The 22,128-nt window shown below is 43.8% G+C and overlaps 1 long non-coding RNA gene across 2 annotated transcripts in view; it reads left to right on the top strand.

Moving 5' to 3' along the window:
• Positions 1–546: 546 nt before the first annotated feature.
• The window catches only part of LOC148093463 (uncharacterized), a 207,162-nt gene continuing 185,580 nt past the window's right edge, over positions 547–22,128 (top strand). For both annotated transcript variants that reach the window (XR_015714213.1, XR_015714212.1), the window contains exon 1: positions 547–618. This is a non-coding gene — a long non-coding RNA (uncharacterized LOC148093463). The remainder of the gene's footprint in view (positions 619–22,128) is intronic.

Here is a 22,128-nt window from a genome sequence, read left to right as displayed (position 1 = left end):
ATGCTCCCTCAAGCAACTGTTTTGGGGAACACCATTAGTGCTTAGTTCCCTGGGGAAACGGAGAGGAATCAGTACCTCCCATCAGCCATGGGATGGACTTCCCATGCTAGGGAGGAAACTCTGTCCTTGGAAAAGCCACTAGCCTTTGTTCTCAACATTGATGATTAAATATATATATATCTTTATTGATTTTAGAGAGAGGAAGGGAGAAAGAGAGAGAAACATCAGTGATGAGAGAGTCGTCATTGATCGGCTGCCTCCTGCATGCCCCCGACTGGGGATCGAGCCCGCAACCAGGGCATGTGCCCTGACTAGATCCTAGGTCAATGCTCAACTGATGAGAGCCAGGCTCAACAGTGATGATTCTGATGTTACCTATTTTATTTCCTTTACCGTTGTTGGGGTACCCTTTTGGTCCTATTGGTTTTTTCAGGAAGAAAATCTTTTTAGGACACTTACATGTCTTTAATATCTCATTTTTTTAACCAGGAGGAGGGGACTTGCTCAGGGCAGTCTTGCTGTAAGACCGGGAGGAGCAACTGTTGAAAGAGGAGGAAAATTGGAACTGAAGTTTTAATGATAAAGTTGGATTGAGAGAGAAGCCATTGATAGATTAAGGTAAGAGTGGATATTCAAACCCAAAACCTCTGAATTTGTGAGTCAGGATGGTGTTCCTGAGTCTTTTCTTAGAGACAGTACCACCCCAGTGCTGGCTACTACATGAGCCCTTGATAGTTAATGATTTACTGGTAACATATCCATTCTGCACTGAGCCAAGCCCCAAATTTATGCTTCTCTCTGTTTCTCTTTTATTTTGTTCATGTTCATGATCACAAAGGTTTAGAAGGATGGGAGGTGAGGCATACAGTTCACTATCATTTGAAAAAATTTCAGAAATAATGATCTCTTTCATGAAGTCAAGGGTACAAGGGAGCATTTCCCCATTCCCAGAGCTTAATAGCATAATGACTTATGAAAACCTCCTGCTGTGGGCAGGAAAGAGGCTGTGCAGGTGAGAGAAATAGGAATTCCACTTTCTTTCATGGAAGGTTGAAGGCTCAGTCATGGAGAAGGTGACTCTTTCAAACTCTGTGTCACGGGGACTGGGCTTTGCCAGCCTGGTAAGAGCGAGACACACTGGTCTTGGTTGATGGCATGATAGAAGAGATGCCTTAGCCAAAAAGTCACAGACTTTGCTTTCCTGGGAACCCTTGGTCCCCCAGCCTCTCACCTCTACTTATAGAGAGAAACACACTTATAATAAAAGCCTTGGCTGAAATAAATATTCAACTGTGTGAGTTTATCTTACTTAATGTACAGGGTATTTTATTTTATTGAAAGGTAATTGAATATTGATATTAAAGAATATTTTAAAAAACTAGAAATATTGATAGTGCTTTATATACTTTTTGGTGCTTTTATGTATTTTTCTAAAGTTTCTATAGATAATATATTTTACTTAAAAATAAAGTTATATTAAGACCTCAAAAATAAATCACTTATAATCCCTCAGGCTACTACATCTATTTCCATTCTGAGGTATTTTCTCTTTCAGTGTTTGTCAATTTTGGCATACTTTAAAGTAATTTATTGAGATGAAATTTACATAACATTAAATCAGCCATTTCAAAGTGAATAATCCAGTGGCATTTACTATGATTGCAGAGTTGTGCAACTACCACATCTATCTAGTTTTGAAACATTTCCATCTTAATTTAAATGAGATTGTAATCTGTAGTAATGGCTAAAACTTCTTACCCATTCAGTGTTTTTTTTGCATTTCTCTACATCTCTCTCTTTCCCCGGCCCCTGGTAACCATTAATCTGTGTTCTTTCTCTATGGATTTATCTATTCTGGATATTTTATGTGAATGAAATCATATAATGTGTGACCTTCTTTCACTTAGGATACTGTTTCAGAGGTTTATCCATGTTGTAGCAGGGGCCAATACCTTTCGTGAGTGAATAATATTCCATTGTATGGATATACCACAATTTGTTTATCCATTCATCCACTGATGGACCTTTGGGCTCTTTCAACATTTTTGGCTCTTGTGAATAGTGCTACTGTGAATATGCATGTACATGTTCTTTTTTATGTTTTCGTGCCTTCCGGGATGTATCAAGGAGTGGAATTTCTGGGTCATATGGTGATTCCTTTTAACTTTGTGAGGAACTGCCAAACTGTTTTCCACAGTGGTTGAACCGCAGTGGTTGAAACACTATGCCTTCCAACCAACAATGTACGAGGCTTCCAATTTTTTCACATTCTTACCAACATTTGTAATTTCTGTTTGACATACTTTTAACCATTGTGAACAAGTCATTTCATGCAATCAATTAAGCATTAAGTTTTAAAATTTATATTCATCTCTAGCACTTATATATACTGGGTTGCCCCTTCAGGACAGTTGTGCTCCTTTATTCTGATTTTTCTCAGATCCTATAATTTCTTCCCTGGTACAGGGGACATTACATTTCATTTGACATTACATTTGATAATTTTCGAGCATAGCATTTATTGTTCAAGAAAATTCTCTTGCATCTTAGAGCAATCTCTGTATTAGACATGAGAGATTGTACCGGCCGGCCCCTGCCCTATTTGTTGTGGCTAATGAATTTTTTTGAAGTATAATATTGAAACCGAGCTCTGTCCTGAAAGCCAGTAGTGGTGCTCACATTAGGCTTCTGTTGATAGCTCTGCTGAAAATAGGAATACATGTAGGACACAGGAAAGTGATCCAATGGGAGCTGTCTTGGAGCGTGTGCTTTCCTCAGCCTACCTTCACTTCCACATTGCCCTGACACAGGGTGAAGAGGAGTGAGACTGTCCAGCTAGGCTCTCAGAGTTACAGTGGCCTTGTATCTGTAGGAATAGACATGATAAAAGGCAAGAGTGATTACTGTTAACTGGATTTGCCTGTTATAACTTATCTGGTGAATTAAAGGATTAGGGGAAAATGACAGGAGGCAAAATTCAGGATTTTTTACTTTGGTACTGTTGACATTTTGTGCTGGATAATTCTTTGCGGCTAGAAGGCTTCCCTGTATGTCGTAGGATGTTTAGCAAACTCCCTTGCCTCTACCCACTAGATGCCAGGAGCCCCCTCCTGCCCCCCCTTCCTGCCCTATCCAGACATTGCCAAATGTCCCTGGGGCAGGGATAAAATGACTCCCGTTGAGAACCACTGGGCAATGTGAATATTAACTTTTTGGCTTATTAATTGCTATTATCAGTAGGTTATTTAAAAGCTAGTATTTATGAAGCCCCATTATATGCCAGGCACTATGCTCAGCATTTTCACTCATGTTTTTCTCAGCAAACATTTGAGTGTCTTTCTGTAGGAACCAAATCTATAATGTGGACTGCACCCTGGCAAACTCCTGACCAATGGAACTTCCGCTCCAGTGGAGAGGCAGGCAGGCTGAGAGGATCACCCGGGTGTGCAATTGCAACCGTGACAAGCGATAGGAAGGGAGGCCTTTGGATGCTCTGAGGGGAGCAGTTTCCCAGAGCTCCCTATGTACCAGAATTTGTTCTGGGACTGTCACATGGATGCTCATGTGACCCTGACAACAACTGTTTCATGTGGGTACTAGTATTCATGTCCATTTTGCAGGATGGAAGCTGAATTTTAGAAGGCAAAAGTCACACAGATAGTAAGTGTTGGAATTTGGGTTTGGGGTCTGATGAGTTGTCTTCAGAACCTACTACCCAAGATAATGAGGTGAGGTGAGCAGAATGAGTAGATGTTAGCTGGTTGAAGAGGGGAAGGGGACGTGTCCCAAGACAGAGGAAAAAGCAGATGGGTAGGCTGAGAGGCCGGGAGGGAACAGAAGACTGAACAGCCCGAGTGGCTGGAGGGCAGGGATGCTGGGGAGGGAAAAGCAAGAGAAGGTCGGGGAGGTGGGCGGGTCAAGTGAAGGAGGCTTGAGGCCAAGTGAAGGAGGCTCCTCTTTATCTTTAAAGGGAGTCCGTGGGGTTTTCAGTAGGGAGAGGACACTCTTAAGTTTGCCCTCATTACCATATTTAATATTACAGCCAGCCATGCCTTTCGAAGGTTAAAAAACTTGGAAGATGGCAGAGCTGGCCTTTAAACTCAATCCCATTCTAAAAGCCATCCCCTCCACCACTCGAGGCAGCACCTGCTACCAGGTCACTGAGCACACCTCCCTCAGGGCCATGAGTTGGGTCTGACGTCTGGAAATTTTGTCCTTGTGCATTTTAATGCCGGTGTGTGAACTCAGACACAATCCTATGCATCTCAACAGTCACTCTTTAACCTGCAGTTTCTGGTCTCTGTTTATTGTCTCGCGCTCCAACTCCAATTCCCCCTTTCCCCCTGCCCACCCCTTGGCCCTGCCGTTCTGCCCTGGGACACTGCACACGTGGCCTCTGATAAGAATCACCCCATTCAGAGCAGCTGGCAGGTAGGTGTCCTATTTGCTCAAACATGCGTGAAGGTCTCCACTCCCCAGGTCCCGTGGCTGTGGAGCCTGCAACTCTTGGGCTAGCCTTCTTCTGTTCTTTCAGAGATAGCGCGTTTCCCCTCCAGGTAAACTTCAGACTGGTGTTCATTTAAATATTAATTTGCAGTTGCACAATCTCTCCTGTGATATTACCACACTCTGCGGGGATTAGGCCGAGCGAGCGCCCTTGCTCCTTTAATCACGCATTTCCTCTGTGCCGAGACTTGCCGCCGAGAGCTGGATTGTCCCTTCTGCACCGGCCCGAACGCTCCAGAGCACTAACCAAACCGAAATGCACCCCTTCATCTGACGCGTGGATAATTAAACTTCAAACACGGTTCATCTCAGTCCCCAAATCCTCAGAATGCAGGAGCAAATTAATTTTGAATCTATATCTGCTTTAAATAGTAATTGTTTAATCAACAGGCTTGATGCATAATTATATTCTTGGTTCCTCCCCCCGCAGGCTTGAATAGAGCACATAATTCCTGGGTTGCTTTCATTTCTGTAATTAGATCATGTGACAGGCCCTTACTATATTACAGTTGACTGGTTGCTTCTCTCCCACCCCCTTCTAAATGCTGAAATGGTTTCTCATGAATACTTAGATTATAACGGCCCGGCTTACTGTGGAGCTGTGAGTGTTTGGCTTTAATTCTTCACTCTCCTTTCACCTAATAATTTACTTGGGAGCAAGTGATTTTTACTGAGGCTGCTACATGGTGCTGGCTGTATCCTTTCAGAGTCGCAAGTTCTTGTCCTTGTTTTGAACCCCTGTTTCCCTTAAAGAAAACCCTTCTTGACCACATAGAAACACACTGTCTGGACCCCTCGAAGTCAGTATTACCCTTATAGAAGTGATATTTAAGGTTCAAACTGAATAAAAAAAGGTAATATACTGGGTTTTTCTTTTCCGACCATCTGGGGCTTCATGGAGAAAGAGGAAGTGACTTTCCTTATTAGAAGGAGTACTTTTGTCTCCAAGAGTTTATTTGACTTGCCTGGATTTATCCCGTAAAAGTGAGAGCTGGGCTTTAGATAATTAGGTCAACATTGAAATCTAGTCTCTTGTTAGCATTTTTTTGTTCCACACAATATGCCTGATTTTCTAAGGGTCTGTGCTGGAAATAGGATTGTTCAGCCAATCTGGCTCTTTCAACTTCTTTTATTATTCACACCCCCAGCTTATTATTTTTCAGATTTTATTTCCCAGAGTTCTTACCATTCTTAATATTTTTCTCCGTTTTGCTATTGAGGCATGCAAAATTGGGCGAGGCATAGAAAGGGGCGAGTAGGGCCTAGCCAATGCTGTGCAAATTGGCAGGAGTGATTGGAAGTCGGAGAAACAGAGAACATGATTTTTTTTTTTTTTTTTTTTTGGTTTAAAAAATTATAAGGTGTTTATTGTTCAAGCTCAAACTAACTAAGCTCTTTTCCTCCATCATGTTTCAAAATTGCATCCCAGTTTGCGCGGTCACTCCTTAGTCTCCTTTAGTTTTATTCATGACTTATTTTCTTTCCTACCCACAGAGTATCTGTGTTTTTGATCTCTTACCTATACAAATGTATATTTTTTCAGGCTGCATCTCATTTTGCTATTTTGATCCAGCTATGCCTTTTTATGATTTTTTTACCACCATATCTCTGCAACTGCCAGTTTTTATTTTTATTATTATTTCGCCATTCTTCTGTATGTTTGTAACATCTCCCAATTATATCTGCAGAATGAATTTCTCCATTTGTTATTCACCTTTTCAGATCACCCATGCAAATGCTAAATTAAATGTGACATGCTCATAGACACCACTGCATTCACAGATTAATAATGATCCCAAATTAATGTATCTATGATATTTTTTGGTTGGAGAATTCTGACCCCAATTTCTCTCCAACTCTTTACTGGAAGATCCAACATTATGTAGATTTCATTTGTATATTTCTCCAAGATTAAAAAACCCACATAAAAAGGGGAATCTGTAATACTTTCAACAATAAAGATAAATTTAAAAAATCCCACATAATCACACAAAAATAATCTGAGATGTATTTTGATTTAGATGCTGTATCAGTTAAGGTCTAGTCAGGAAGTGTAAATCACTTTTTGGTTTTTGATAGAAGGAATATAGTACAGGAAACTGGTGTTGTTACCCAGGTGATGGAAAAATTGAGAAGCTAAAGAGGAGATGGTACAGCAACCCAGAGGTTGGCAATGGCTGGAAGTCGCTCCCACTGTGAGGCTGGGTGGACCACAGAGGGAAGAGGTGTTCCCAGAGCCCGCAGCTTGGAGCGCAGAGGACGAGGTTGGTTGTTGGAGCTGGAGGCTCCCAGGAGAAGTAGCACTGCCTGAGGAGCTGCCCTGGGCCTGGGGAGGAAAAGATAAACACCTTAGCATCTTTCCTCCTCAACTCCCATCGGCTGATCTTACCTGGAAGCCAGTTAGCAAGAAACCAGTCCCTGAACATTCAGGTTAGAGCGGGGGAGGCTCAGAAGTAGATCTGAGCGCAGAGACACATGACCAGCACACATGTGGTCAGATGCTCTGCGAAAGCTGGTGCAGAGCCCTTTACGTGTGTCAGTGACCTTGCACTTCACTGCTGGCCGTCACCGGCCTTGCTAGTCCGCTCTGGACACACTGCTGGGTTAGGGTCCCTAAAACACAACTTTGCGCAATGGCCCTTACTTCCTGCCACACCAAGCTCGAACTCTTTAGGACTTCCCTGATCTGGACTGTCCTTGCCAACTCACACCCAGATCTAGCTCACTCTGGTCTCGGCCCAATGCTTCATCAGAGGAAAGGGAGGGGAAGACGTAAAGCCATGTTGGCTCACCACCTATTACGTGACAGACGCTAACCTGGAAACTGGATACCTTGTCTTATTATTTGACGCTCAGGTAGTAGGCTCATTTTTAGGTAGGAGAGTGAGGCCCAGCAAGGTAAGGCAGCTGCTCCAAGGTGACATAGTCTGGCTAGAATTGCAGCCAGGTTCAGCTGACACCAAATCTTGTTTCCACTACACCACATCACCCTCCAGTTTCATTAATGCTCAGAGAAAATAAGTGATTCATTGAGGTTCACACGGTTGGTAAGTGACTGACAACTCAATCCATCTGTTTTGGATTTGGAAGATTTCCCTGGTAGTCATATTTAGCAAGATTGTACCCACTTCTCCTTAGTTCAAGTCCTACTTTCTCCATGGTATTTCCCCAGCCTGCAAATTCCACATCAAGCTCTCCTTTCTTTCAACTTCTTTCTTTCACCTTTCTTTCCTTCCTTCCTTCCTTCCTTCCTTCCTTCCTTCCTTCCTTCCTTCCTTCCTTCCTTCCTTCCTTCCTTCCTTCCTTCCTTCCTTCCTTCCTTCCTTCCTTCCTTCCTTCCTTCCTTCCTTCCTTCCTTCCTTCCTTCTTTCTTTCTTTCTTTCTTTCTTTCTTTCTTTCTTTCTTTCTTTCTTTCTTTCTTTCTTTCTTTCTTTCTCTCACTTTCCCCATTTAAATATCTAGTGTCATTGAGTCTCTAAGTGCTTTATATATCGGACATAAATTTTGGAGTCAAGATGTAAATAGTAACGGCGACTAATTCTTATATATTCCCTCTGTCTCTCTCTAAAATCCCACTGTAGTGACAGTTCAGTTTTAACAAGTTACTGCTGCCTGTATTCAGGAGTGTGATAAGCACCTAGCAGTTTAGACGGAGAGCTCTCTATTTCTTAACAGGGCTGTTTGACCTCTAAGGTGTATAAGTTAGTGTTAAAGTGCAGATTTTGACTCTGCAGGTCTGGGGTGAGGCCTGGGGTCCTGCTGATGTTGTTAACCCAGGAACCACACTTTGAGCAGTGAATCTAGAACACAAACATCCACGTCAGAGGCAGCTGACAACCTACGAAGGACACACATCACAATGAACATGATGGACAGACAGCTACTTAGGCTCCAATCTAGGGAACAGGGACACATGGCGATCAAATTAAGGGTCATAACGTTGGAAGGCGAGAGTGTGAGAGCAAGTAGATATCAGAGTAAGTCTGATGTTTGTGTGGCTGGTATTCTATGGTACAGATTTGTTTTCCTTGAAAGCAAAGCTCTCCTAGTCTGTTGCCATTTTAACATTTTATCTGGGGGACGAGTGACTGAAAGAAACGTGAGGTGTTCTTGAAAGGGAGAAAGGGAAGGCTGATGTTGGGCTCAGCTCCTAGCGCTCTCCAGGGAAGACCAAGGTGCTCTTCTGGACCTTGGTGTGGGGAACGTGCTGAAAGAGCTCTTTGTGCTACGATGGCCTGAGTTTCTTGCTCTCTTTTGTCAAGTTCTAGCCGGACTAGCTAGAAGTCACTCTTAGGGGGGAAGGAAGATAACTGGGGATGTCCAGTAAAACTTAGGAGCTCCCCACTGAGCCACCTCTCCTGACTGTGTGTTCGAGCCTGCAGCCGGTTGGAAATGGCACTGGGACAGGCGAGCTGGTCCTCCAGGGTACGGGTGAGGCTGCTCTGAGCACACGGTTGCCTGTCTCCTGGGGACCCCTGGAGAAGCAGGGGAATACGGACCCTCCTTCTTTCCCCGAGACCTCCCCCGGGTCTCAGGACAGTGTGCTGAGCTGCCTGCTTGATCGTTAGAATCAAACTGAATATTTTAACAGAGATCGAAGAAGATTATCTGAGGTACTGGTCAGAATCAATCTTACTTCCATTTTCAAAAATCAATACAGTATTTCCTATAACTCACTCTTCTCATCTCTCTCCCAAATCCCTGTTGCTGATATATTAAAAAAAAAAATCTGTACTGCCTTTGTCAGACATTTAACTGTCTATGGTCCATACCATCTGCTGCAGATTTTTCAGTTTATTTTAGGATTTTAATGAAGTTTTTATTTGTTCCCTTCATCGCTCTTAGACTAATCATTACATCCAGGACGCAGCTCAGATGTCCTCAAACCATTTGGAAGAGAATTGGATCAACCTCATGTACATTGCTGATTTTGGAACTGGACAGAAAAGAATGGTTTTTGCCCATTTATACAATTTTCCCTCATTGATTATGTTTCAGAATGTCCTTGCACATTGCTTAAATTTTACTCACAATGTGGTCTTTCCTACCTACCAAATACCAGTGATTTCTATTGACCTTGATATTTTTGGGTGGCTGTGAGTGAAAAACATTGGGGTCAAGGAGTGGGGCAGAAAGAGATAACTCTGTTAGAAATAAATGTTAAGTATAAAATATTACCACTCTTTTCCTATCTCCTATTAACTTTCAGGAATTTCTGGCTAAGCACACTGCTTCTCTACTCTCTGTAGAAAAGATTGCAAGCTCCACTAGCGTTGAGATCATGCATTTTCATCTATATCTCTAGTACCTGGTACATCAGTGCTCAATAAATACTGATAAATGAATCAATGAATGATTTTATCTGATTAACCTATATTATGGTCCACTGAGTCTTTTTGAATTCTGCAAAGGACTGGCTAAGAGGTGCAGGCAAATCTTTTTCTTTGTATAGTGAAAGTCAGTTTCCCTGAAGTTAATAGTTTTGTTCCTTTCTATTTTTATACAAGCACAGATACTATATTGCTATATGTAGATACTATTTAGAAACACAGAATTGATTTATAATTTCTGTTTCTAGTGAAACATCTTACCTGGGAAGGTGGAGGGAACTGCAGAGGGAGAGAGATGGCAGCAGAAAGGACATGGACTTTGGTACTAAAGAGGAGTAGGCTTGAACACTGGCTTCACCTCTTTCCCATGATGGAAACTTGAACATGTTCCTAGTGCTCTGAGTCTATAAAATGCAGATATTAATAAAGTACAAATGAGATAACATATAATTCGAAGGCCCTGCCTGACCTGGCCCGCATGTGCCCCACCAAGCTTCCCTTGCTCTCTGAATTTCCCCCACACTGCCTTCTTTCAGTTTTTCAAATGCCTTAAGCTCCTGCTGACCTACCACAGGACTTTTGCACATGTTGTCCCCACTTTTTATCTAGTTAGTTCTTACTCATGATTCAAAGCTCAGCCAGAGCATCACCTCCTCAAGGAAGCCGTCCCTGATCTCCTTCAAGTAAGATCTCCCTGGAAGGTGCAGCCTGAACTTCATAAGATTTACCATAATTGTCATTAAAAAATAATGGTGCAATTAGCTGTCCTATCCCCCTGCCCTTTCTACTCATGAGAATGTAAGCTCCATGAGGGCAGAGACCATGCCTATTTCATTCATCTTTGTATCTACATGTTTAGCAGAGTGCCTGGCATAAAAATACCGTATTTAAATGTTGGATGAATGAATTAATGAAAGTAATTAATAAAAGCAAAACACAAACTAGGTGCACAATAACTTTCATCTCCATCCCATTTTCCTGACTGCCTTCTTTTCTGATGCTTTACAAGGGAGATAAGAAAAATAAAAAGAGTTCATGATTTGAATAGGCTCATGGTGACCTTCTTTAGTTGTCTGAGAATTTATCCCTTGGCCATTTCTCGAAGTCTGTGATTCTCCAACCTCACCTTGCAACAGAATTACTTGGGAAACTTTTTAAAACTTCAGATAAAATTTCAATTATTGTAGGGTGAGTCCTTCACATCAGCATTTTAAAATGCTTTCCAGGTGATTGTAACCTGTAGCCAGGGTTGAAAACCACCACTTTGGCTAAGGAATTATTTTGAAAAGACTCATTAAAATTCAAGGATGTTTTTGTCTGTAGAAGTCATCGTATGTCTGTTGGAGTGTGTTAAATGCCTTAGCATCTACCGGCAGTTTTGCCCTAACTGATCCGATTGTCCTTCAGAGAAGGGGAGAGAGAGACCAATCATCAGACTGGTAAATCATCATGTATAGGTTCATGTCCCGAATGCATAAGCAGGTGGAATTCGGCAAAGACAAACCTCCTCTTCTCAGTGTTGCCAGCACACAGGCTCTGCCTAAATACACCAGGCTTCTTATCTCTATGGCGTGAATCACAATGGGGCTAGTCCTGGGTGTGCCTTTGACTAGATGAAGCAGTGCTGGGATGCTTTCTAGGGTGGGAACAGCTTCAAGGACATTGCTCCTGGATGGTGCAATGGAGGGGGGTGGTCTGAATGTGCTATTGGACGGGATTTTGGAAGCCAGCTAGCAATGGTGATGGGAAAGAGTGAGCAAGCTTTGGCTTCAAAGAATGAATTTGTAGAGTTTGATTTTTTAAAGAAATAGAAAGTAGAAAAAAACATAGAATGATAATTTGGAGCAGCAGAGCTCTCTGGTGTAGCCGTATCTCTGGGGTTGTAACAAAGGCGCTGTTACCATCCCTGGGCCTGGAGGGTTGAAGCAGAAATACTACATTTTAGAACTGTTAAAGTAGGGGTTGCCAAACTATGCCTATTGACTGTTTTTGTGGAACTTGTGAGCTAACAATGGCTTTTACATTTCCAAGTGGTTGAAAAATAATCAGAAGAATAGTATTTCATGACTCATGAAAATTACATGAAGTTCAAATATCAGTGTTCAGAAAGAAAATGCTGTTGGAACAAAGCCACTCGCAGTCCTTACGCGTTGCCCGCGCTGCTTCGGTTCTACGAGGGCGGAGTTGGGCGGTGGCGACAGAGACTGTGTGGCCCACGAGGCCCCAAATATTGACTCTCCGGCCCTTTGCAGAAAAAGTTCGCTGACTTCTCTGCTAAAGAATCAGAAGTGGAGCCGGCCGGAAGGGTTAACCAACGATGGGAGGAGAAATGAGAGCCAAGAGGCAGCAGGGTACCAATATCATGGTCACGATCGTTTGCTAGGGGCCCGCACGGCTGGTCCTCTCCGCAGCCCTTCAGGCGGTCAGGGTCCCTCCAAGACGGGTGGACCCTCAAATTAAGACAGCTGGAAGGGGGCTCAGAAAGAGGCTGTTTCCAAAGTAAGAGCAGGGGTAGGGACCCACAGTGACAGGGCCGTAGCCATGGGCTTGCAACGAAGGACATGCCACCATCTCTGCCTGGAGGGCTGGGGAGGGGACCCAGAAGGAAAGAGGTATGTAGCTCGGGCTTCCTGGAGGTCACAGCAGCCAGACAGAATCCCTCCGGCGGTGAGCCAAAGGCCTCCATACCCTGCCCTCGCCTTCTCCCTCCCTGCAGCCCCGCGCTGAGGACCTCCAGAGAGGCCAGTGTCCTGGGGCAGGGGGAGGCTAGTGAAGGAGGCGAGGGATCCGCGGGGCACGCAGAAGATATCCCACGTAGGCGGGTGCCACTGTCAGCAGCGGCCCCCACTGGCTGCTGTTTTACCGACGATGAAGCTACATTTAGTCAGGTTAGGTGGTGCACCTCAATACACGCGCGCTTGGCTTTGAACCCAGGCACCGATGCTAGGGCTCATTCTCTCTCTCCTTTTTTAAGATTTTTTATTGATTTTGTAGAAGAGAAAGGGAGAGGGAGAGAGAGAAACATCAATGTGAGAGCAAAACATCCATCGGGTGCCTCCTGCACTCCCCCTACCGGGGGGGAGCCCGCAACCTTGGCATGTGCCCGGACCAGGAATCCAACCAGCAACCTTTTGGGCAGGGGTGACGCCCAACCAACTGAGCCACCTGAGCCAGGGCGAGGGCTCACTCTCTTAAGCATTGTGTTGTCCTGAGTTCAGATGGAAGGGACCTTGGAAGGAACCCAGTTTTCCTCTCTCCCAACTCAGGAATGGCTTTTGCAGTGCGCTTTTCAGGTGGTTCTTTGGCCGTTACTTGAATATATGTCTATATGGGAACCAACTGCTCTCTTGTGGTCTTTTGTCTTTCCCCTGGGGGATCCTTCTTGTGATTGGAAAGTTATCCCTTGGACAAACCCAGGAGGTCACATTTACTAATTTAAAAAAGTCATATTTGTTTATTTATTTGTTGATATATAGACATCTGAAGCTCTGAGTTTTCTTCTCCCACTTTCTTATGTTTCCTCTTCAGTTACTATGAAAATTCCTCAATTTCTATTTTCTTTTCTGAAAAAAAAAAAAAAAAAAAAAAATTGGCCCTCTTGGCGTCCCTTTCTGTAGTCAGTTGTATGATTTTCTTTTTCTTTTTATGGACACTCCCTTCTCCAGCCAGATGATCACGTCCCATAGCCTCCTTCATTGTTCAAAGTAACAGCCTTTGATTGAAACTTGGGGACAAGTTTTTCTTTTTTAAAAAAGATTGAGTTCTTTAAAGTCATGAAAGGTATATTACCAGGTCTTTGGCTGGCTGCTCAGTCCCACGTGAGTCAGTGGAAGTGGGTGGTGGTTGGTGAGACTGATGCTTCCTGGCAGGTTTTGCACCGGGACCTGCACACACTCCAGGAAGAAGGCCCACTGTGAGTGGCACATCAGGCCACAGAGCTGCTTTGCCTGCCAGTGTGGGAAGGCACCCTGGGCACCCTCCTCTCCTGGATGTGGTAACAGGGCACCTCAAACCTGCTGGTGCTATGAGTCCTTCATATTGTTCCATGGAACACAGCATGTGGTTTCTTCTTCAGAGTAACTCTGTGGACTCCTGATGATGATGATGATAGTGGTGATAGCAACAAAATTGTATTGGGCGCTTGATCCCTGGTAGACCAGGGATAGTTCTCAATATTTACCACTTGAGTTCAATGAATTCCTTTTATGGTTTTATATTTTAAAGTCATTTTATGAGTAATTAAAAAAGTAAAATCAGAGATATTGTGAAATACAACTTCTTTTAATAAAAATTTAAACAGTAAAATTGAATTTTTCTTTCCAGGTTTTCTGGGTTTAGAAGGTAAATATACCTAAAATGGGCAACTTCCCTTGAATGCCATTAACTCGCCATCAACTATCATGTATGATTCCAGAACATACCCATCTTATAAATACTGATTCCAGATTTCAAGTGTATCTCTAAAAGGTTTAGCTTATCATTACTTCTGATTTTATCTTCTTGCAGCTACATCATCAATATATACTTTTAAAAACTTGAATGACTCATACTTTTTTTAGAGAATAGCCATCTTTGCTCCATAACTACAAAAACATTTCAGATTTATAAACATAATTAGAATTTTTGGCTTTTACATTATCTGTTTTCTTTAACCCACCTTTTTATGCAGACCTGCCTTATCTACTTATGGCCTACATAAAGCAAATTTTGGTGTACAACCATCATAAAAGATGACAGAATATTATCACTCATCTTTTTAGCAAAATAGGGTGGTCCAGGCTCTGATCATGAAACACTGCATGGTAAAGCTCTTATTGAGTAGCTCATTGAGAACACCGCATTTCTTTGGCCCTTAGAAATATAGTGTCCACTCATAGATTCTAGAGTTTGAGAAAGATCATCTAGGTATTGTCATCTGAAGACTTATAGTGTCAGATTTCACTTACATAAAATCTTTTTGTATTAATCTTCTGATTTGTTTAATAATTGTGAAACATCTTCCTCTATAAATTCCCTTACTTTTGCCAGTATGGGTAGAAAAGAAAAATTATCGATTCTCAAAAAAACTGCAAAGATAGTATCTTCGGTCTTCTCTTAGTCCTTGAAAGATGCTGCAGTACTTGAGGCGAGACAACAGGAAAACTGAAGGGTGATGTAATGGTGATGATTTATTTCAATATTATATAATTCCATCATTTTCCCATTTCACATTACCTTAGTGTTTTTTAGCATTTTTGAGAGTAATTGGTGAGTAATATTAAATCATGCCTGAGATAATGAACAGCAAAGTCTTTTAATACATAGAAAAATAAAATTGCTGAGATCCCATAATGTATCTTAAGTTTATGAAAATTCAAGATGGAATGAGTTTTATTCTATTTATTAAATAGAAAACTCTCTCTTTGTTCTTTAGAGGACTGCTAAGAAAGAATAAAAGCCGTACGAGATCAATCCTTAAAAATACGGCTGCTCAGAAGTGAAATTTAGAAGCTAAACTGGCACCTTGCGATCCCCAATGTTATGCCTGCAGTTAACATGTATTAGGTAACATGTAAGAAACTAATGAACATGACAAAAATCAGTTACTGGATAAAAAAAAATTAGTAATGTTTCAGGTGGGGAGATAAAAAGTTCTGAGTGGGAGAGGTGATGGCTGCACAGCATCGTGAATGAACTTACTGCCTCTGAATCGTTCACTTAAAAATGATTAAAATGGTAAATGTCATGTTATGCGTGTTTTACCACAATGAAAAATAGTAAGCTTCCTTAAAGGTATTTAGATAGTACGCACTGGGTTCTCTTTCTATCCCCCACCTTGCAGAAAGCAGTTCCCACAGTCCTGCGACTGAAGCCTGTCCCTCCGAGAGTGGCTGGAAAAGGCTCCCGGGTCTAAGGAACTCGCCTGAGATCACAGCTGGTGAGTGGCAGAGAGGGAGGAGCGCTGGGCAGGAGGGCCCAGGCCGCACACAGGGCCACGGCGCCAGCTGCCGCCCCGGGGAGCGAGGGGGGCCGGGGTCCCGCGGTGGCCCAGTGGGGCAGAGGCTTCCTTCCCCGCCTGTGCCACCCCCCGCTTCCTCTGCCCAGGTTCTTAGTGTGGTCCCGGATTCCTTACCTACCCCTGAGCATCTCTTTCTTCTGAATTTTAAAAATCCTTATATGTAAAACCACATGCATGTTTTGCCAACATAGCTCCGATTCCCTCAGAAGAGAAGGCAAGCATGCTTACGTCCCAAAGGGCAGGGGAGAACAGCCTCCCACCCCCAGCCATTCTGGGCCTCTGCCGGGCTTGGCTCCATGTGGCCTCCCCCTCCAGACTTCGCTGATGAAAGGCTGTGACACTTTCCGCCACTCCTAGTTGCCACTCATCTGCCAAGTCGTAGTAACTTTCACTAACTTGCAGGAGCTCCATAGATATCAAGCCCAGTTTGATTTTATTATGGTTTTGAGGGAGATAATGTGTGATGAGCTGGATGTTTTCCGTAAGTAGGGTGATGAATTCTAAATCTGTATGCTGTCTAAATATCTTTAAAAATAAAACAAATAATGAGAGGCAGCAGAATAATGTCCATTACTTGAGTGGAAAAGAAGTTATTATTCCCAAATTCAAAAAGAAATTCATTTTAGGGTAAGAATGTAATTGGGGTGAAGAGCTGGAAGGATCTTAGAGTTGTAGTTCCCACTTGGGCCAGCTGAGGGCAGTAGTTCTGGCGAGACTGGTCGTGCGCCCGGCTGTCGCCCAGGGTGGGTGGTGGGGGGGCCCAGGGTGGGTGGTGGGGGGGCCCAGGGTGGGTGGTGGGGGGGCCCAGGGTGGGTGGTGGGGGGGCCCAGGGTGGGTGGTGGGGGGGCCCAGGGTGGGTGGTGGGGGGTCCTTTTGAACTCATTAGGAGAAAGAACAGCTCCAGCCCTCAGCAGGCTCTATTATCGTCCCTTCAAGTGCAAGGAAAGACTCAAGACAATAGAAGGAACCAGGCCCAGATTAAACGCCAGGGTTTATGGGGTTGTTACAGTGCCACGCAGGGTCTGATGCGGGGTCCCGGGGCTAGGGGGCAGGGGGAGCTCGCCGGAGGCTGTTCCTTTACCTGCCTGGCTGGAGGTGTGAAGGCGGGAAGCAGCGGTGAGGCAGGGACACCCGTACGATTGCGGGTTGGGACCCTGGGGTGCGTGAGGCAGGATGGCACTGGGTGGGGGGGCAGGGGACCTGCCATCAGCAGGGTCAGCGGGGCGCTGTGACGGCGGGGAGCCCCCTCCGCCGCGCCCGGCGAAGGGGAGCCGTACCCCTGGCCGGGCGCTGGCCGCAAACGGCTGCCCCTGGGACGGCCTGTGGGCCGGAGCGCCGCCCCTGCCTAGATGAAAGCCCATGTACAACTTCCGACTCCCCCAGCCTGGACTCCTACTAGCTTACCGTTGACCTTACTGATAACGCAAACAATCTCTTAACATCTATTTTGTATGTCGTACATGTTGTACACTGCATTCTTACAATAAAGCAAGCTAGAGGAAAGAATGTTATTAAGAAAATCATAAGAAAGGAAATGCATTTACAGTATTTATTGAAAAAAGTCCACGTATAAGTGGACCCATGTTGTTCAAGGGTCAACTGTCGTTGCAATTTCTGGAGGTCCTGTTGCAAACCCAAGGCCCAAATTTCAGACGTGGGGGGCTTTGCAGCCTAAGAGGCTTCCTCAGAGCTCAAAGAACGGGCTTGCCTCAGGGGGCTGATCGGAGTGACCCCATCCAGCTGAGCCCCGGGCTGTGTGGAGGAAGCATGTCAAGTAGCGTGACTGATGTGAGCAAATCAAGGAGGAGGGTGAGAAGTGAACCAGGCAGTTGGGAATCACTAGCGTGTATGTTCACATTTGTGTGTGATGCATGGCTGGAGAGGTCAGCCTACAGAAGCCTTTGTAAGTTTGGAATGTGTCCTGAAGGTAATGGGGAGCCATGGAAGGGTTTTGAGCTAGAGAGTGACCTGATCTGATTTGTTTTTAGTCTAAGAAGTATTATAAGTGGGCCGTTTTTTTTGATCATATCAGTAACAAGAGAATTAGAACTGAAGCAAGTTTGTTGCTTTCTGGTTTGCTGCTCAGACAAAAAAATACAGACTTGGAGGAATTTGATGGTACTTAGTCTCCTAAGTCATGTGGCTGGGCTTGGCCTCCATCATTGTCCCTGTTCCCTACCGTTCACCTTTCTGATATGCTTTAAGTCCCAGCAGGAAGGCGGAAGAAATGCCCTTGGGATGAATTTATCTTTTGCAATTTTCTCATATATTTGTCCAAAATTTGAAAATAATCATTACAAAAGGGATATAAATGGTTTTAAAGAATTGTTGATGAAACTGCTTACTTTTGCAAAAAGAAACACAAGAAAAATTAGCCAGAAACTAATGAAATTGGTTATCTCCAGGGGGGACTGGGAACCAAGTGTAAGGGGTAGGGGCCTCTCTTGAATATACCTTTTGCTTTTGACTTTTAAGCTATGTTAATGGTTTACATTTCCAAAAATAAAGTCAACAAGGATGGAAAAAAGATATTGAATTTAAACAGAAAAAGAAAATCCTAATTTTCTATCAAATAGATAAAAAGCGCACATTAGAAAAATTATTCAAGTCACTTTTGAGCACTGTATTCTGATTGTATACTCCCAAGGTGGCATTTTCTAAGAACAAAACCTGCAAAGAAATCTTGAACTTAGCAAGCTGTTGGGAGTGGTGATGGTGTAGCAGTAGCAAAACTGTTATGTGTATTTTAGGACTGAACAAATGAGTAAAAATATTGGGTTGTTGGGAACCTGGGTTCTCGCTATGGGAGACAGGAGATATAAACATGGACTGGGAGATGATGGTTCTCGACTGAATTATTACTATGATGGTTATAAGATGGTAATTTTCTAAATTCCTTTCCCATTTACTAGTATCCTTCTGTAAAGAAGAGCTTTCCCTATTCCTTCTTTCCACTTTTATATTTTCATATCAAAATACATTCTTTTTTCTCCTAATGTGTTATAGCCATTTCTGTCTTTAGCCATTTTGATGTTCAAATTGTGCAGTTTTCCCAGTGTGAATTCCTTCAAGCTAGATACTATGTCTTCTTGACATAGCCCCATTATACTAAGAAATGCATTTCTTGAAAAAATAATGAGTCTATACTGATGCTGCTAAGACTAATGCAGTAGCACAAAACAAAACAAAAGCAAACCAAAACCAATAAAAAGCAAAACGGAGACCAAAGTAAAGAGACATGTCAACTAAATGCAATGCGATGTCCTTGATTAAATCTTGGAGACATATCTATATATCTCTATCTCTATATTATATATCCCTATATACATATATAATTGTATATATCTATAAATATATATTTAGAATTTATATTTATATGTTTAAAATTATATTTATAATTTTAATATGATTTATAGGTATATAAATATATATTCATGTATATCATACATACATATACATTTAAATCGGCTACATAACACTGTATAGGATAATTGGAGAACTTAAGGACTAAATATTAGATCATTATATTGTACCAATGTTAAATTTCTTGAGTAAAATAATTGTCTTGTAGAAATTAGAACCTTTTTGTCTTTTTGAGATACACTCTGAATTATGTTGGAGTGAAAGTGTCACAAAGCCATAAAGCTGAAGCCTCTAATTCTCAAATGGTTAAATAAAAATATGTGTATATATGTATATGAGAAATACAGCCAATTGGGGCCCATCTGAACAACTAACTGGTGAATCTAGGTGAGCAGTGTTCATTGCACTTTTCTTACAATTTTTCTTTAAGTTAGAAAATTTTCAAAATGAACAGTTGGAGAGGAGAGAAAACATGTTGGATTGAATGAGAAAGGCCATGGCCCGCAGGGCTGGGGTAGGGCTGAAAACCTCCACATCTGCGGGACATCCTGGAGGGCTTCTGGAAGGCAGTGCCACATGGCAAGGTGGTTGGAGGCTAATGGCAGAAAACAGAACATCTGGTGCAGCTGTGATTTAGGGCCTGCAAGCCCTGGGATTTCAACGATGCTGCTATTTGTTTTAAACACACATATAACATCATTTCATTCCAGATCCATATTTCACACACAAAAATTGAGGTCATGTTCCAGTCCCATCACTCAACGGGAGGTGCACTCACTGGCTCGTCTGGTAGGTGGGTTTTCGTCCAAAGCTCCTCTTCACGAGTGATTTCAGTCCTCCCTCCTTAATCTAGCTGTGGAGCCACAGTTAAATGATTGTGGAAGAGAGCGCATTGGAGATATCCAGTGATCAGCAATGGGGCTTACTTTCTGTCAAGTACGACTTTGTCGCTTTTATCTGATCCTTACCACCCAGCTTCGCACACAAACAGGTTTGCTGGGCCACAGCCTCTCCCTCCCCTCCCCCTCCAGCCCGTGGCCCTCCGGCTCCCATACAGATTTGTATTCCTGGCATCCTGCTCTTACTTGATGAGTTTTAGGAGCCTCCAATTTTTGTTTCGTCCCCAGGAGTAAAGCAGCGGCTGCATTAAACGGATAACAATACGATTTTGCTGCCCCATAGACAGTCATTTAAGCTCTGTGATATGTGGCCACTGCCTCAAAATTCAAGCAATGGAAATGACATCATTATCAGCCGAATCTTTATGATGAAAAATGGCCCACATTAGGAAACAATCTGAACCCAAGGAAACTTCAGTGATCAATCATCACAATTATAATGTGCGGGTCTTTTATGTAAACCCAGCCCACAGTGTAGCCCGGTTTGGGGGAAGGAGTTGGGGAGGGGGATCTTGTGGAAAAAGAACATTAGTACAATATAATTAAGCAAAAGGGAAAGCTTCAGATAATCTATGTTTCTCAGGGGATCGTTTCATACCTTAGGGATCCTGACAGATCTAGGCTGAGAGGATTGCATCACCACCATTAAAAGCATTTGTTAAATGCCCAGGGCTACACAGAAGTGGTCTGGGCTTTGTGCTGCGGGGAGTTAGTTGAAACAGACCAGGGAGCCTTCAGTGGGCTACCTCATGGGTGGGGAGGGGACGGGGCCTGGGTGATGTTCCATGGGGCAGGGTCGGGCAGGCGTGGGGGTGTGCCTGGCTCCCCTCACTCCAGCCTTTTCTGACCGGCAGTTCTTTCCAGCCCTGTAGTCCAGCCACAGGCTCATGCGGCCTGAGTGTGACATAGGAAGGAGTGTGATTGTCAGCTTTTACCTGCAAGAAGACAGATCGTTTTCCCAGAGTGCAGGAGGTGGGGCCTTGGTGATGAGTCTTGCCTGTGTCTGTGGGCACAAACGATTGCTCTTGGCCAGCGTTGCTTGTCCACACGTGGTCCTTAGAGTTTGTGTTTTGTCTGGTCCCTTTTTCTCAAACCTAGAAAAGGGAGGAGTGTGTGTGAGGAGATGCAAGGGAGGTGAGGAGGGACAGAGAGATAATTGATGTGCTGTGATGGTCCCAGGAAGTTGCGGAGAACAGGCTTACCAAGCTGTCTCTCAGTCACCTGTGCCCTTGGACATGTGAAAGGCGCAAGGAAGTAACTGTTTAGCCTGGTCATCTCTCCCCAAGGACTCCAGAGGTCATGGGCTCGTGGGTAGCCTGAGGGCCAGGTAGCCCTGGGCTAGTGAGTGCTACAAGGAGGATGTCCACATCTCAGCCTCCATCTGGGGGAACTGGGTCCCCATCAACCCTATTTTCTTTTGAAAGAACTTTGTGGTATTATCTCTTCTGTCCTTTCGACTCTGCCTACAAAACCTGTGTCCTATGTGTTCTCTTGTCCCACAGTCAATGTCTGGGTTATGAGGCCCAGGTTTGCTTCCTCCTCTGTTCTTTAATATTCTCCTACAAGATGTAAAACCCCTGTCTACCTGCAAGCCCCAAATCCTGAGACTCCCTCCTAGGAGTGGGTTCCTTGTAGCTAAAGCTCCACTCTCCTCTGTGATACAAATACTCCTGATAGGGCAACACATTAGCCTTGTATAGATTTGTGAGTGGTGGGCCCTTTCCCACATGGCAGCTGAAATCAGGTTTCAAAAGGTAAATGGAGGAGCAGCCCAGAGCACAGGCACTTCCCCAGCAGGACTGACAGGGTGGGCTCAGGGGGAGAGGGGAGATGGCGGGCCCAGAGCCAGAGAAGAGGGAAATCAAGTCTAACAAGACTGTTTGCTCAGAGTCAGACCCTGCTCTAAGTCTTTAGGCCAATCATGCCACTTACTCCCACAGCAACCTCCTGATGCTGGGCGGGAGCTTTCCTTACCCCCTTTCATAAAAGAGGGACCTGCGGCTCCGAGAGGGCGAGTGACTTGCTCACGGTC

Source organism: Miniopterus natalensis, chromosome 3 (genome assembly GCF_054644295.1).
Source record: "Miniopterus natalensis isolate mMinNat1 chromosome 3, mMinNat1.hap1, whole genome shotgun sequence".
NCBI lineage: Eukaryota > Metazoa > Chordata > Mammalia > Chiroptera > Miniopteridae > Miniopterus > Miniopterus natalensis.
This window is presented reverse-complemented; position numbering and strand designations above follow the sequence as displayed.